We start from the raw sequence: 16,349 nt of genomic DNA on the forward strand, positions 1-16,349 counted from the left end.
GCATTTAGGTAGGTGCCATGACACACACACACACATATCAAATGTGAATTATTACCATGAATGGTATGTTATTAGTTGATGTATGGCTATGTAATGTTCCTGAATGGTCCTTGAAATTGTTACGTGTCCTTGATAGGAATATGCCTTGCATGTTCTTTTGGCTAGGTTAAAATACTAGCTTTATGTGGATGATATGAATGTTCTTGATTATATATGCAATTGTGACTAGTTGCATGAAGACATGCAAATAACTACTAATATCGATGCTTTGATGGTTTACATGCTTATAAATTGAAAGGTTCATTGTTATTGCTTAATAATTTTATGCACTCTATTTATGCATAGGATGGATATGCATTATGTGTTGTACAAGAATCTTGTAGGAATTATGGAGTTTTGAGTTAAATTGATGTGAATGGTTAGGCCCTTAACTCTGTAGAGTTGGTAGGGTTGTTGTTTTCCAATGAAAAAGATACCTCAAAAACCCCTTGAGATTCTATGCCTGTGTATTGCAAGTTGTAAGCTTACATTTGGTTGAATAAGCCTTATAATCATTTTATATGATAGAACTTTGAAAATGGGCATTATAGACAGAGTGAGCAGGATGGGAATATCTCCATTTAATGTGAAGTTTCACGTTGCACCATGCCTCCCTAGCTAAAGCGACAAGCTTGGTTTTTCTTATTATTGATATTATTAACAATGGTGCAGGATGAGATTATTCCTATTACCCAATGTGAAAACTCATGCCGCATTGTCCCCCTGTCTTGGAAAGTGGTATATATTGGAACAAGAAATTTTGATGGAGTGAATGGAAAAAATTTCCCCCCTCTATCACTTGACGAGATTATTTCCTTCACACCATGCTCGGTTGGCATGAGGCCTCGCTATATCATGGCACTGTGGCATGATGTCGGGATGGTAATATGTATGTCATGGGGAAAAAATATGGGGAATGGAATTTAACAAATAAATCATGTCCTCAACCGCAAGTTTAATACAATATAAAAGCTCAGTTTTACACTAAGGGATTGGCCTTGTTGGATTCATGGTACAGGTCGAGTTGCCAGGTGCCACGTAGGCTAGGTAAGGCTATATGGAAGCCATGTGGATGGTGATGAGGAAATATTGCTGACATGGTGCCTACGTGGCATGACACAGGGTAGGTAGAATCGACCCTGTTGGATGGCCAAAGAGTCCATTTTTAGATGACATGTGGCACCATCATAGGATGCTATGTGGTAGGGTGACATCATCCTAACATCAACAAGGAGAAAACGAGATAGGTGACATGGTGCTAGATGACATGGTTTTTGGGTGGCATCACAAGGTTGTGCCATGTCGGAGGAAACAAAATGCATGATGTCAATTATTAGCATTAAGAGACGAGAAGGTTCTCGTCACTGCCTCATGTCTAGCGCCTGGCAAAGATCACTAGTGGGAAAACCTTCCAGTAGATAAAGTTAAAATATTGCTCTCGTTGTGCTGATTTGGAATGGTATTCACCTCTCACCTTGGTGCGATGGTGTGATGGTGTTGGGCGTGATGGCATGGCAAGAGCCACATTGGTTTATGAGAAACATGGTAGAGCCACGTATGTCAATTGGTAACACCACGTGGTAGTGCATGTTGACATGGAAAGGATTAAAAGGGCCCAAACTTCAAATGGGCACAACTTTTAATCCTAGGGTCATATTGAGATAAAAATTATATCATCGAAAAGCTCTTGATGAGCAAAACATAATGATCGTATTTGTTTTGAGCTTCAGTGAGGTTGGAAAAAGAGGATTTTTGTGACCCCATCTTCATAGTAAACCTTGAAGAATGGGTTAATTTTAAATTAACACCTTCCACAGCCTGAGAATAACCTAATAGGGTGGGAAGGAGTGTTACAAAATTAAGAAAACTTATGTAAAGATTTGCAACTTAAGGATTTTATCTCTTTTAGCTAATGGAGTTAAGATGGATTTAAGTTGGTATAATATCTCTATATAATGTGGTAGAATATACCATAAACCAATGTTCAACTAAAATTGAGAATAACCATCACTAATTGTTATTGGAAATTGAAAATTGGCTCATTACACTTATTTAAATAAAATGTTACCACCTAAAATGATTCACAAATAATCTATTTATAATTGTTACACTTTAAGGTGTTTCCTTTGAGATGAACTCTTCTCTAGTCCTTTCTATCCTCGTTATGCACCGTCAAATAATGTGTTAGAAGATTGAAATGTTTCCATCAATTGATCCCACAACTGACTCCTTACCACTCCGTTGATCCCACAATTGACTCCTTACCACTCAACTGACTTGTTCATTAATTTTTCAATTTGACCATAGTGTATGGGTACACCATCTCTGTAATTCAGAACACTTTCGCTACTTTATTTTTTGTTTATCCTACATCGAGCCTCATCGAAGCCCATGTTTTGTGTAACCTGCATTGTATCACATCGAAATCAAATCTCGTTGTGTAATAAACCCTCACTCATTGAGTAACCTAACTGAGCAACCCATGAGCCAAGCTAAGTATCCAAGTAGCCCATTCGATAAGCCTAGTTGAGTAACCAAGCGGAGTATCTGAGCCCAGGATACAACATTCACTAGTGCATCGTTAGATAACACTTACTGAATTAATTGAGGGAGCATTTGAGCCAGTTAAAACATATTCAGTTCTAGAAGTAGTAGCAAAGCTACCATCTCGCCCAGATAGAGGTGCAGTCCCATTATTTGTGAGCAATGCAGACTCTTTTTGTTAAGTTATTTCTCTATTCATTCCTGAGTTATTTCTAGTCAACTCCTCTAGGGTCTTCATTCCTGAGCGATTTACAGTCTTCTCCTCTAGGGTTTTCAGAGAAAATCACTACCAAGAGGGTTTACAACATTATTTGTTGGCTCACAAAATCACTACATAGGTAATTAGTTGTTCCTTCAACTCTTACTGATATTTAATAATTTTGTTTCTCAATTTACCTTCCACATTCTGTGCTCTAAGTATTGGTTAATATTTGAGAAAGTTATTGGAGTTGTGACAACTCCCAGATGTTTTACACAAGTAAAGCTTATGCTTATTTTTTTTCACCATAGAACCATTCAAATGTGTTTCTTTAAAAAATCCCTATTTTGGATGTCTACAAGTTCAACCCTTTATTTTCTGAGTGTTCTCCTGACAAGGGTTCATTTAGGAAGGATTTTTTCTTGGAGCTCAGACAACATTCTGGGTTCTTATTCATTTTCTTCCACTAATTTCCAGATACTATCAAAGGAAAATGTGTGTGTTCTTGAACCTTCAGTCACAGGTGCATCTTGTGTAATGCACATGTGCTCACATCTGTCATTCCTTCATATTTTTTTTTGTTGAAATGGTTTTGCAAAAATGGTTTTGATACTATCGATGCTCTTCCTTCTTTAACTACTTACAACTCCAATGATTTTGGTGTGCAAGGTCTTAAAACCCAATAGTATCCTAGTGGATATGCAAAGGAAGGTTGTAAAAGTGAGACACTATATTATTTGAAACGGTAATGAGAATCTTTGTGCATTAGTACTTCAACTAACTAGTGATTAGACCCAAGACGTTAATGAATTTATACATTCATTCAGTGTGAACAAGACTTGGGTTTTTAGTGTATGTTGTAACTGTGTATCACTACCAATGGTAATTTAACTTTGGAATTATCATATTCTATTCACATAATACTAAATTTAAATATTTTTATGGCTTCCAATAATACTAAACTCAAACAACTTTGACCATTGAGATTCTTGGATTTCATTAATACTTAAACAATTGTGACCATTGAGATTCTTGGATTTCATCAATACTTAAACAACTGTGACTGTTGAGATTCTTTTTTTATTAATACTTAATCCAAATTGCTTTCAATATTTTGTGGTTCTTGAATTGCATTAACAGTATTCCTCTTTTATGCAATATCATGAGCATCGAAGCAAGATATGGTTCATGATTCTTGTTCTCAAAGTCCATTAATATAAAATACAAATGGCCCAATTTAAGAAGGAAACTAAAATCAATAAATAATAAACCTTTTAGGGAAATACAACAGGCACAATTTTTTCACTCGAAAACTCTGTTAAAAGGTGAGACAGTGAGAGATGGATCCTTTCTAAAAAATTTTTAATGGTAGAAGTCCAGGTTCAGAGAGAAAACTTGAGAAGCAGATGTCATTCTCATATTTCTCTGGTAACTTAAAAATGGTTCACAAGCATTTGGGTGAGGGGAAACAACAACCTTTTCATATGCAAAAAAAAACTTCATAACTACAGTAGCGTGAGCACATTGATGGAGATAGAAAGTGCCATTACTTAAGAAGTGGGGAAGACTTACAGTCTCAATATAAAAAGGGAAGTTGTATATAAAATTCTACAAATAGTTAAAATCGTTGGGACAATGTATTTCTTTGCATGATTTTTTCTTCAAAAAAATCATAGTTTGGTTATTGTGGAATTGCATCACTCCCAAACAACACGGGTCTAACTACAAGGGAAGATCCACTCTGGAATGTAGCCAGGGGGTCTCAATTACATTCAAAGAAAAGTTTACAAAGTAACCCATTCCTCAAAGAAGAAAGTCTATTGAAAGTTGAAAGTGGTGACGATTTTCTCATGTTCTGTGATAGCCAAAAGCTTATATATCGCACTAGCACCTTCATAGTTATCTAGTATATAACTAACATATGAGTTAAACATCAAGAAAAACCAGACTTAATAAAAAATATAAAATAAAGCACCAACAAAATGATGTTCTCACTCACAAATAGAATTGTAAATGGGAATTTGACAAGAACATCATTATAATAGATATCAACCAACATATATAAACAAGACTTGTGTGCTACTATATAAACATAAATAAAGATTTGTCATGCTCATATAGTAATTTTAGTTCAACATCAACTAGACCGACTGGAAGAATTTTTAGTGTGACAAAAAAGTAGGAAACCAGATAAAATGTTTATGAATATAATCTCTTCTTAAATGTTTTGATGGCAAAAAAAAAAAATTAAAGACCATGAAGCTTTGTGAGACATGAAAATTTGTGAGTTAGCTATGAATCAAGAGTTTCATTTTCCATTAACATAAGAGTTTGATTCAACTATCTAAACTGAAGAAAATAAATAAATAAATAATTAAAAAAAATTAAAAAAGTAAAAAAGTAAATAAATAAAAATAAATAAATAAATAAAATAAAAATTAATTAATTAATTAAAAAAAATAAAAATAAAAATAAAAATGATCAAGGAACTAGATAAATTACACCAGAAAATGACATCATCTACCAATCTTGGTTTCTCTACAGTACCATAGAAGGTAGAAGAAAATCTTGCATATTTCATCGCAATATACAAGAGTATGTCTAGCTTCCAGTGGATTGAAACGTTGCCCTAATATCAGGAGCGAAAAAGAGAAGTAGATTCTAGTTTGATCCAAAACAATCAAACTGAGGTTGGTTTCCTGTGAAATATTCCACTCAAAAGAGGCACTCGATTCTAGTGTTGATTCAAATGCTTTAATGGTTTTTTAGACTAATGGTGAATATTTGAAAAATCAAATAGACCACATCAGAGATAAATTACCAGAGGTTTTTTTGGGGGGACTAGACTTGTGTGATCAACTAATTGTGCATTCAATGAAGTAGCTAAGGTTCCATACAATGAAGCACCTTTGGTTTCAAATTGGTTGCACGGAAAAAATTTTATCCAAGGTTCCTAGTAATTCAATAACGTTAAAAGAATGCACCAAAATCTTCTGCAGTGGGTAAGTAAAGGATTAAGCAATTTATATTTTCTTAGTTGGTAGACATCCATATGAGAATCTGGAAAATGTTGCAAATTTGTAGGGCCAAACATATTTTGGGGACAAAACATTGTCTAAGGATTATTCCAGCAAGGTAGATCTATAAAGAAAAAATAGAATGTTTGAAGAAGTCAAGTTTAAAAGAACAATAACAACTACCCCTTGTTGTAGCCAATGAAGCATAATTGAAAAATGAAACAGATTGTATTGAGAAAATTATGTCCCAGCCTCCAACCAAGGAGGAAAACTTGAAAGACCAAGAAGAGTGTGAATTTGATGAGGTGTGACCTCTTCAATGACTGTGGATTGGAGGATGGAATGACCTCTTCAATGAGGAAAGGAATATCTAGTGACATGTCACTTTATTTAGGCATTCATGGAAAACCTGTACAACTGAACAGGTTAGGGTGCATATCAACTCAATCATGGGAGTCTCCTGCAAAAGGAGAAACCTTTGATGTTGAATATTTTCCTTGAGCAACCCTTAACTATAATATTAATTTGGACAAGACTGTAGAAAAACAAACTCTCATCAAAGCCAAAATGCATCTCCTTACTATAGGATGGAGATTTGAGTTCAAATCTCATAGGGGGCATCATGATGTTCATTATATTTCCCCTACAGGTCAGAATTACTATTCTCTTTTATGAGCATGTTTGACATGGAAGCAATAGTAGAATATTCAAGGAGTAACATATGGAAATCATGAAGATAATGTGGAGGCTAAGAAGTCAAGAAAATTCTTTTGGAGTGGGTGTTTCTCCATTTCCTCCTCCGCAGAAAAATTGGACATGGGATGCAAGACACATGTCTTCAAATTTTGTATGTTCAAAGAGGTCAAGAAGAGTCTATAGGTCTACAGAAGTAGTAAAACATGATAACAACAATAATAAAATTATTGAGGATGCTTTGAAAACTAACATAGGACTAAAGCAACGGGTGTTTAGGAGACAAAAGATGCATATAAGAGGATAAATGTTTCAGGGGAAATGTTTCCTCTTACAGAAAAAACTACAAGGGTAAAGGAATGTACCTTTGAATTAGTGATATTTGACCACGAAAATGTCATGAGAAGTGCAAGCGCACAAGGACTGAAAATCAAAAATTTAAGGGAAGGTCTATTAGCAATTTCTGAATTTGGTAGTAAAAATCATGAAGTTGGTTTAGAATATTTGCTTGAAGGTCAGAAATGGAAGAAAGGAAGACCATACCCCATTGTGAAAATAAAGGGGAAATCAAGCGATTCTTACCGAATTCAGGTTCTTCCTACTACTCCAGTGAAATCAAAGGATTTATCTTTAGGCCATGTTAAGAAAATTGTTCGATCGATTTTGTCCTGGATGATAGAAAATGGCATGGTGGACCCAAACTAGAAAGTTTTCTATTGGAATAGAAAAGAGAATTATCCATAGTCAATACCCTTGATAACCTATGAGGGAATTTTGTGTACATGTTGTAGTAGGTTGTTCTCTCTAACAAACTTTGAAGCTCACACTGGATTTGGGCGGTGGAGTTGATGACACTGTCTTGATTATTTGTTAATATTTTCTGCATGTTTTTCATTCAACATGTGAGGCGTGCGGTTGTTTCAGCGTTGAGTACAACAACTCACAATAATCCAAACCTAATAAAGGGTCTCCTCCTAGAATTACTACCTCTTCTATATGAACAAACTGTTGTCAAGGTATGGACTAGAACATGTGTAAGATCATGTTGAATGATTGTCTATTCATCAGATCTAGCATTGATAACTTGTGCTTATATAGTGCTCTCTTATTTCTTGTTGCAGCAAGAACTGATAAGGCCAGTTGATCTTGGTCCTTCCAAGCACATTGTTGATGATGGGTTGGAGCTGAGAAAAGAAAATTTTGAGTGCATGGATACATTCCTTGATAATTTCCTTGATCAAATTAATCCTTCATCTTTCATTATTCAATAAGAATTTAGGCAATAGATTTTTGGATTATGTTTCTCCATGAAAGTAGTGGGACAATTACAATGTTATGCAAGGATATAGTTATTAGAGGTGTACTTATTGGTAGATACATCAACAAATTTAGGATTCTGCTAAGAAATATTGTAAACAATTTTGTACTTGTCTAGAATTTGGAGTGTGCAATCCTTATCAATCTTTATACAATAATTTTGTAGACATTCCTTTCAATTTTTTTATGAATTTATTGACAAGTTTACAATTGAGAAGATGACATGAATTCATTGATAAAGCCAATATTTATCATGATTTTTGCACCATAACATGAGGTTATTATGATGTGTGCACCATAACACAAATGGTTGTTCTACTTTTCATACTAGTCATGGATGCCCTCAGTAGGAGTATAATCACCATAAAGGAATTTGGTCAAATTACGAGCTGTAAAATCTCTAGAAACTGTGAGGTGACCCACCTCATGTTCGTTGATGATACGTTGTGTGTTGGGGCCACTGAGATCACTGAATGGGAAAATTTTCACAAGATATTTGACAAATTCAAGAAGGCATCTGGATTAATCATTAATTCCTCCAAAACTAAACTAATCACTGATGACCAAGGCTCAGATATAATTATGGCTATAGCTACAATATTTGGGATAAATATTCACTCCACGACAGATGGCTTCAAATACCTGGGATGCTTTTTGAAACTAAACAAACACCTTTCCCATGATTTGGAGTGGCTTATTATAAAGTTCAAAAATAAGATGACTTGTTGGGACAATCGTTGGCTCACCTTGGGAGGTCAGGTTACCCTGATCAAAGTTGTACTACAGAGCATTCTGGTATTATGGATTCATGTCTTTCATATTCCTGAGTCCATCATCCACCAAATTGACAATATCATTACCAACTTCTTATGGTCAGGCATAAAGCCAAAAAAAAAGATACACGTGGTCAGTGTAAGTACAATATTGAAACTTGTCAACTTTGGTGGCCGGGGACTCCTTAATTCTTGAGGCTTCAATATCTCTCTACTTACCTCGTCCCTCTGGAGGATATTTTATGCTAGGGGCCTGTGGAAGAAAATCATGTTCAGTAAATACATTACATGAGTGGGTATGGAAGATTGGGTGGTTGTTGGGGGGGCCCCTACACCTGGTGCATCTATTATTTGGTGTAGTCTTCATCGGGAAATTCCATGATTGTGCAACAATTTACGGTGATTGGTGGGGGATGGTAGTAAAATACTTCTCGACCTAGATGTCATTAAAGGTATGAATGGCTGACATATACTTACAACCCCCTTGATACATTTTCTGAAGACACAGGGGATCTTTACACTGACCAATCTTTAGGAAAGTGCTTGTCTCCCAAACATGCTCCTGCTTGGCCACATGCTGGGCAAATTGGCCTACCAAATCACTTGGTCGGGGAATGGGAAGAATACCGTCACTCTCTCCACATGGCTGGAATTTATCCCACTCTATGCTCTAATCGATTGGTGTGGGGTGGACATGTTGCGTCTGGCTACATTGATGTCAATGAAGTTTATGCACATATCATTTCTTGTTCTCAAGCTCTCCCATTTGTTGCTACTACTGTGACATGGTGGAAATGGAATGCCCCACTTAAGATAAAATGCTTCTCATGGTTGGCTCTACATAACTGTATTCTTACTTGGGACCGGCCGATCAAGAAGGGTTTCATGGGCCCTAAAAGATGCCCCAAGTGTGGGTTGGATTTGGAGGATTGCACACATCTATTCATAAAATTCCCTTTTGTTGCGGCTGTTTGGACGAAGGTCTCCATACTCCTTGGTGTCCATTTGCCCTGTGACTTTGACTTGATTATGGATTGTTTCTCTACTTAGTCTCTACATGCTAAGGCATATCGGATTGTCCCTCTATATGTGCCATGGGGCATCTGGTGCGCTTGAAACAAGCTTATTTTAGAAGACAAAGAACCAATTGTCCAACTTGTGGCCTTGAACATTGTTCAATACTACCAAGAAGTCGGTCCTTGTTTCCACTTGGAACCTAGAAGGACTATCCCACTGGTTGATCTAGATGACATCTTCCCCATTTTCCATTTCGATGGGGCCACCTCTAGTGGCATTTGCAATTGTGGCATTTACCTTTCTGTTGATCGCACAACTCGTTACCATTTTCATTAGCATGGTGGTGATGGTGACAACTACAGAGTGGAACTGATTGCACTATGGGGTGCACTACAAGTTTCCTCATGGCTGGACATGGACAACCTTTTGATTGTGGGTGACTTGCTGATAGTGATCAATTGGATTCAAAGGGAATACTCATCGGAGGTCTCCTTGTCGTGCAATTGGATGTAGCAATCTTTTGATCTCATGGCATCCTTCTCTGTTGTCTCCTTTCAGCATGTTTACAGAGAACAAAACTCTATGGTTGATTCTCTTTCTAAACGAGGTCTTCCTCTTCCCCCCGTCTTCATGGTCTTTGAGTTGGAGGTTGATGGCTAGGGGCAGTCACATGAATTTTTTATGATCTAGTTTTGGGGTTTTGTCTGAATGCTTTCTAGTTTTCCTTTTTTGTCCCATAGATGACTAAAATTCTGTAGATTATTCCCCTTGATGGGACCAATTTTTACCACTTTCTAGTTTTTTAGACCATATTTCTTTCATTGTCGCTGTGTATCCTTCACTGGTCTTGTTTTGTGTTTTCTAGAAGTGAATACAATTTGTATTGTGCACTACTCTGGCCACATCCAAATTTTGGTGAACACTTGATATCTACATATTAAATTGTTACAGGGGATAAAGTACCATACTATTATAAAACTTTCACACTTTAATGAATGAAAGTTTAGTTTTTTTCTTCTAAAGAAGAAACACAAAAGGTTGTTTGCAGTAGAACTTTGGGCCGGCTAAGTTGACAAAAGATACAGTAGTGGAAGAGGGGAATCGATTGACCCGATACAAGAGAGCAAGACAAATGCACCATCTTGCCAAGATGTGCACTTTTCACCTTTCTTTTTTCTATTCAATGCATGCTCAATTATAAAGAGATTCACGACAATCTAAATTCCAAAATACTTTTCCTTCCATTTATCAAAAAATCATGTGATTTGAAAGTGAAGAATTAGTGGAGTTTTATTTCATTCAAAGGTCTTGATTCCAATGCAATTGAGAAAGGAGGAGATGCCTAAGTTACCAAATAGTATATACAACTCGAAGAATATTGGTTTTTTCATCATCTATTGATGCCAGAAGGGTGGATTCAGTGCCTAATTAAGACTTGGAATGGCGTTTGAACAAAAATGTGACGAGAAAATGGGTTTAACTTCGTGGATTAGGAGTGTTAATGATGGTGCTAAGCGCATAGTTGCATAATATATTCCTTGGCTGGATCTCCCCGTTGTTGATATCACTTCAATTTTTTTTGTTAATCTAGTCTCTATCTTGTCTGGTTTTGAATTTTTTTTTTAATTTATTGACAATTTACGATTGAGAAGATGATATGCAAGTTGGTTTGGACAATTTTTTTAAAATATATCTCTTCATTATAGTTGTTTGGTTTTGGCTAGTTCTTTGTTGTATTATCTGGAAGAGTTATACCTAAATTACATAAACCATTGAGGAATCAATTGGTGTACCTATTTGCCTTTTTTTAAGTAAATCAGTGTTTGTAATATAAATGTTGTTACATAATAATTGAGATAATTGAAACTTAAATATTACACTCAATACCAATTTTACTATTCAATCATATAAGAAACAACAAAAAAACTTGCCACAAAATGTATATTGACATTAACCATTCAAATTTAAAATAAATGATGTATATTGAAAATGATGAATCAATAAAATACTTTCTTAATTCTAGAGAGAGTAAATTTAGAAATGAACCCATCATACAATTATAATCTATGATATGGTTAAATTCTGTAAAGTTTGAATTTCAAAGTTCTTCTCACATAAACCTCAATAAATAAATAAAATTGCATAAAAATTTTACTTCTATTTCGTACTATTCTTTCCTACGCTCCCGCCTTACGACATTTCCTTTACAACATGTGGTGTAATTGCTAGTTTTAAACTCATCTCTCTCTCTCTCTCTCTCTCTCTATATATATACACACACACACACACACACATATATATATATATATAGATACACATCCACAAAGGTTAGTTATGTCAGGCCAGGAGGTAACTCCTCAAATGAGATTATGTTTATTCATTTAATTTGATCATAGTTATATACATGAGGGAGTGACTATTGAGTTTCATCTCCCGATGAATCTCCATTTTCTCTTATTATTTATTTACACTATTTACAATTGTTCAACCAATCCCTATGATTAGGTGTCAACATTCCCCCCCCTTAATCTAGAGGGATGTTGGTGAGTCCAAGCATCGTTCTGAATCTTTCAAGCTTTTCTCTTCCAAGCACTTTGGTGAAGATGTCTGCAATCTTCTCATTAGTGGAACAACAGCTAAGATGGATTGTTTTGGCCTCAACATGATGTTGAATCAGATGATATTTTGTGTTGATGTGCTTCGTTCGATCATGAACTTTGGGTTCTTAGCCAAATTTATTGCAGAGGTATTGTCAATCGTGAGTGGAGTTGAATGTACTTGTTTTACCTATAAATCTTCCAGAATTTTCTTGAGCCACACAATTTATTTTGTTGCCTCAGCTGCTACCACATATTCTGCCTTTGTTGTGGAATCTGCTGGAACTTATTGTTTGCATGACCTCCAGGAGACAACTCCTAATCCAAAGATCATAACATAACCAGAAGTAGATACCCCAGTTTCTTTGTCTCCATCGAAGTCTGAATCAAAGTATCCAATCAAGCTAAAGTTGCCCACCTATGTATACTTGAGTCCAAAGTCTTGAGTTCCCTTCAATTACTTTAGAACTCTTTTTGCAGTAGACCAATGTCCCTCACAAGGCTTTTGCATAAACTTGGAGAGGATTCCAACAGCAAACAAAATGTCTGGTCTGGTAGTAGTCAGGTAGTTGAGACTTCCTACAAGATGTCTATACTTTGTTGCATCCTCAAATTCTTTTCCTTCAATGGATGTGAGCTTTAAGTTTTGATCCATTGGAGTAGTCAGAGGATTGCATTCAGCCATGCCAAACCTATTCAACAGATCTCCAATGTACTTCTTTTGAGAAAGGAATATGGACTTCGGATGTTGAGTTACTTCAATACCAAGATAGTAATGAACATAGCCCAAATCAGCCATTTCAAAACCTTTCCTCAATTCCTTCTTTATGCATGCAATGTAGCTCTCATTGTTCCTTGTCATCAAAAGATCATCTACATATACCACAAGATATACAACTGTTTTTCCATCTTTCTTGACAAACAAAGTTGCGTCATCAAGATCATAATGTTTGAAATTGAGTTTCAGAAGATGCTCAGTTAGTTTTTCATACCAGCCTCGCAGTGCTTATCAAGTTAGCCATCAACTTTATACTTGTTCTTGTAGACCCACTTTCAGCCAATTGATTTGGTTCCTAATGGAGGATCGACCAACTTCCAAGTGTAATTATTTATCAAGGCATCATACTCCTTTTGCATTGCTTCTTTCCATTCATCATGAGAAGCAGCTTCTTTGAAGGAAGTTAGTTCAAAATCTGTAGACAAATTCAATTCACAATCATAAGAAAAATCCATATCAACAGGTGAATCAGAGTCATCTACACCACCTCCATTTTTTCGGGTTCAATTTCTAGTTCCTGTCTTTCCAACCTCATCAGCATGAACACTTTCAAGTGTCTTTGTCAACCACTTTTGGGGACCTTTCTGAGATGGTCCAGGCTGCTTAGTTGATTGAATTGGGACTCAATCAAGATTGAGTCTCCCAATTCTATCAATCATATCACTCAAAGTATCATCAGTGGTTTGAGTTTCATGCGGGGCAAAGAGTGCTTCAGAAGATGATTCCACAGGTTAATCCAGTATAGGAATCCCCCTTCAAGATGTGGAATCTAATTATCAAATTCTTGAAATGATTTTTCATTTGCAAATCTATCCAAGTGATCAAGTTTCTGCTTAGCAACATTGTGAGCATTGGATGATTCAAAAAAGATTACATCTCTAGATACAACAAACTTTTTATTGACCTCATCATAGAGATGATATGCTTTGGAGGTGTTTGAATACCCCAAGAAGATACACTTATGGCTTCTTGCACCAAGTTTATTTCTATGTACCTTTGGTATCAAGGCATAACATGTGGTACCAAAGACCCTGAGATGCTTTACCAAAGGAATATGCCCATACCACATTTCATAAGGAGTCTTGTTTCTAATAATTAGATGGACATCTATTCTTTACATATACAACACATAGAAATGCATCAGACCAAAACATCAATTTTACATTCTTAAAAAACATCATGGAGCGCACCATATTTAAGATTGTCCTATTCATTCTTTCAGCTACTCCATTCTGTTGGGGATTATAAGGAACAGTTGCTTGATGTTTGATCCCGACGAAGATGGTTTTCAAATTCATTTGAAGTGTATTATTTTCCATTATCAGTGTGAATAGAGCCAATATGAGATTGTGCATCATTTTCAATCCATGTATGAAAGTTCTTGAATGTTTGAAAAGCATTAGATTTGTTCTTCAATAAATAAACCCAACACATTCTCGTGTAGTCATCAATAAATGTCATCATATATTTATTTCCATTTGCAGAAGGAATGGGCATTGGACCACATAAATATGAATGAATGAGTTCAAGTTTTCTATGTGCTCTGGAATGTGAATCATGCAAATATTGTTTGCTATGCTTTCCTAGAATGCAAGCGCCACATTGCTTAAGTTTCCTAGGAATTGTAGGCAAACTAGTAACACCATTTTTCTTCAACAAGTGGAGGTTTTCATAGTTCAAGTGTCCAAATCTAGCATGCCATAATAAACTTGATGGAAATGTACCTTCTTCATAATGAGAAATGTATGAGAAATTGTGTGCACGAGCAGAGGTACCTTTCAGCTTGAGAATCCTTTCTTCTTCTATCCCCATCATGACAAGTGAGTGATCTGATGCTTTTCTAACCTCAACCTTGCCATCAAACATATGAATGGAGTGTCCTTGCTAGCGGATGTGGAACAAGGACAACAATTTTCTCCTCAACTGTGGGAGATATAAAACATGATGCAGAAGAAATTCTGGAAGACCAGGTAATTTAAGCCTGATTGTGCCAAGCCCTGATGGCTTGAGTTTTGATTTGTCTACAAAGTATACTGTTCATCAACATTGTCAATAAATTCTTCAAAAAAATATTTTCTAAAAGCCATGTGGCAAGTTGCTCCTGAATCAAGCAACCAATCATTTTTCCAAGAAGCAAGTGAAGCATTAAATAAGTCTTCATTTACTCCAATATTACAATGTGCCACAACATAGTGAGCGGATTTAGGTGCTTTACCTTTCTCTTTGTCATTAGTTTTACCTTTGGGTTGGTTTCTTTCCTGCTCAATTCTGTCCCAAGGCAGCTTGCATGTGGATGCATCATGTGATCCATCTCTATTGCAACCTATACAATGAAAATCTGACTTTTCTCCTTGAGAGTGTCTACCCCCCCTGCCTCTGAAATTTCTTCTTCCTCTTCCTCTTCGACCACCTCTTCCTTTGGAAGAATCTTGAGCAAGATTCTTCTCTCTATGTGCAAGACACATAGCCTCTTCAAAAGACTGAGGAGTTGTCTTCTTCCCAAAAGATTTTTCTCTTTCAGCAATTTTTTTCACAAGGGAGTCAAAGGTAATTTCTTTGAGGTTTCCATTTGCTTTCAATGACTCAAGGTAATTTGAGTAAGTGGGATAAAGTACCTTAACAAATGCTATCAGAGGAATGTCAAGTTCAACATTAGTGACTTTAATATCATGCATAATAGATTTTACTTCTAATGCAAGAGCAAGAGGATCATCATTTTGTAATTCAAGGCTGAACAATTTAATCATGAGTTGAACAACTTCAAGTGCAGAGAGTGAGACATAGAGTTCCTTCAATTTTTGTAAGGCCTCGAAAGAATTTGAAAATGGTGAAATATGTTGACTCACCTCTTCATTTACTAATGCTGCAATCACGACATAAACCTTGCTGTTCTTATTTTCCCAAATGGTGAATTCCTTGTTCAGGGTAGGTTGTTCTAGTTCTTTGTCTCCATCTCCAACACACACTCCTTTCCACAACTCACTAAAACTGAGGGTGTGTTTGATTTTCCATAACCATTCTAGATAGTTCTCCTTGCCAGTGAGAACCACTCCCACAATAGATATCAATGGATGCATTTAAAAAAAATCCGTGTACTTTTAAAAAATGTACTTCTGCCGCCTAGAAATAACACTTCCAATGGTAGTTTTGTAAAAAAAAAAATACAATTCTGATATAAATATGTATCAGAGGTTTTATATAAGGGAGGGAGTTAAATGGAAACTCAAGGCAGCGCTCACAAAATAGTGCGTAGTTGAAGGCAAAGCTCTCTGACGCTATGGCAGCAATATCAAACTTAACAAAAGAGAGGTTATGGTAGCAATATCAAACTTAACAGAATGTTATTGATATGTCTTCACAATTTTATGAATCCAA

The sequence above is a fragment of the Pinus tabuliformis genome, chromosome 3_2 (assembly GCF_031772625.1).
Source record: "Pinus tabuliformis cultivar Carrire ecotype Pingquan chromosome 3_2, CPIR1, whole genome shotgun sequence".
Lineage (NCBI taxonomy): Eukaryota > Viridiplantae > Streptophyta > Pinopsida > Pinales > Pinaceae > Pinus > Pinus tabuliformis.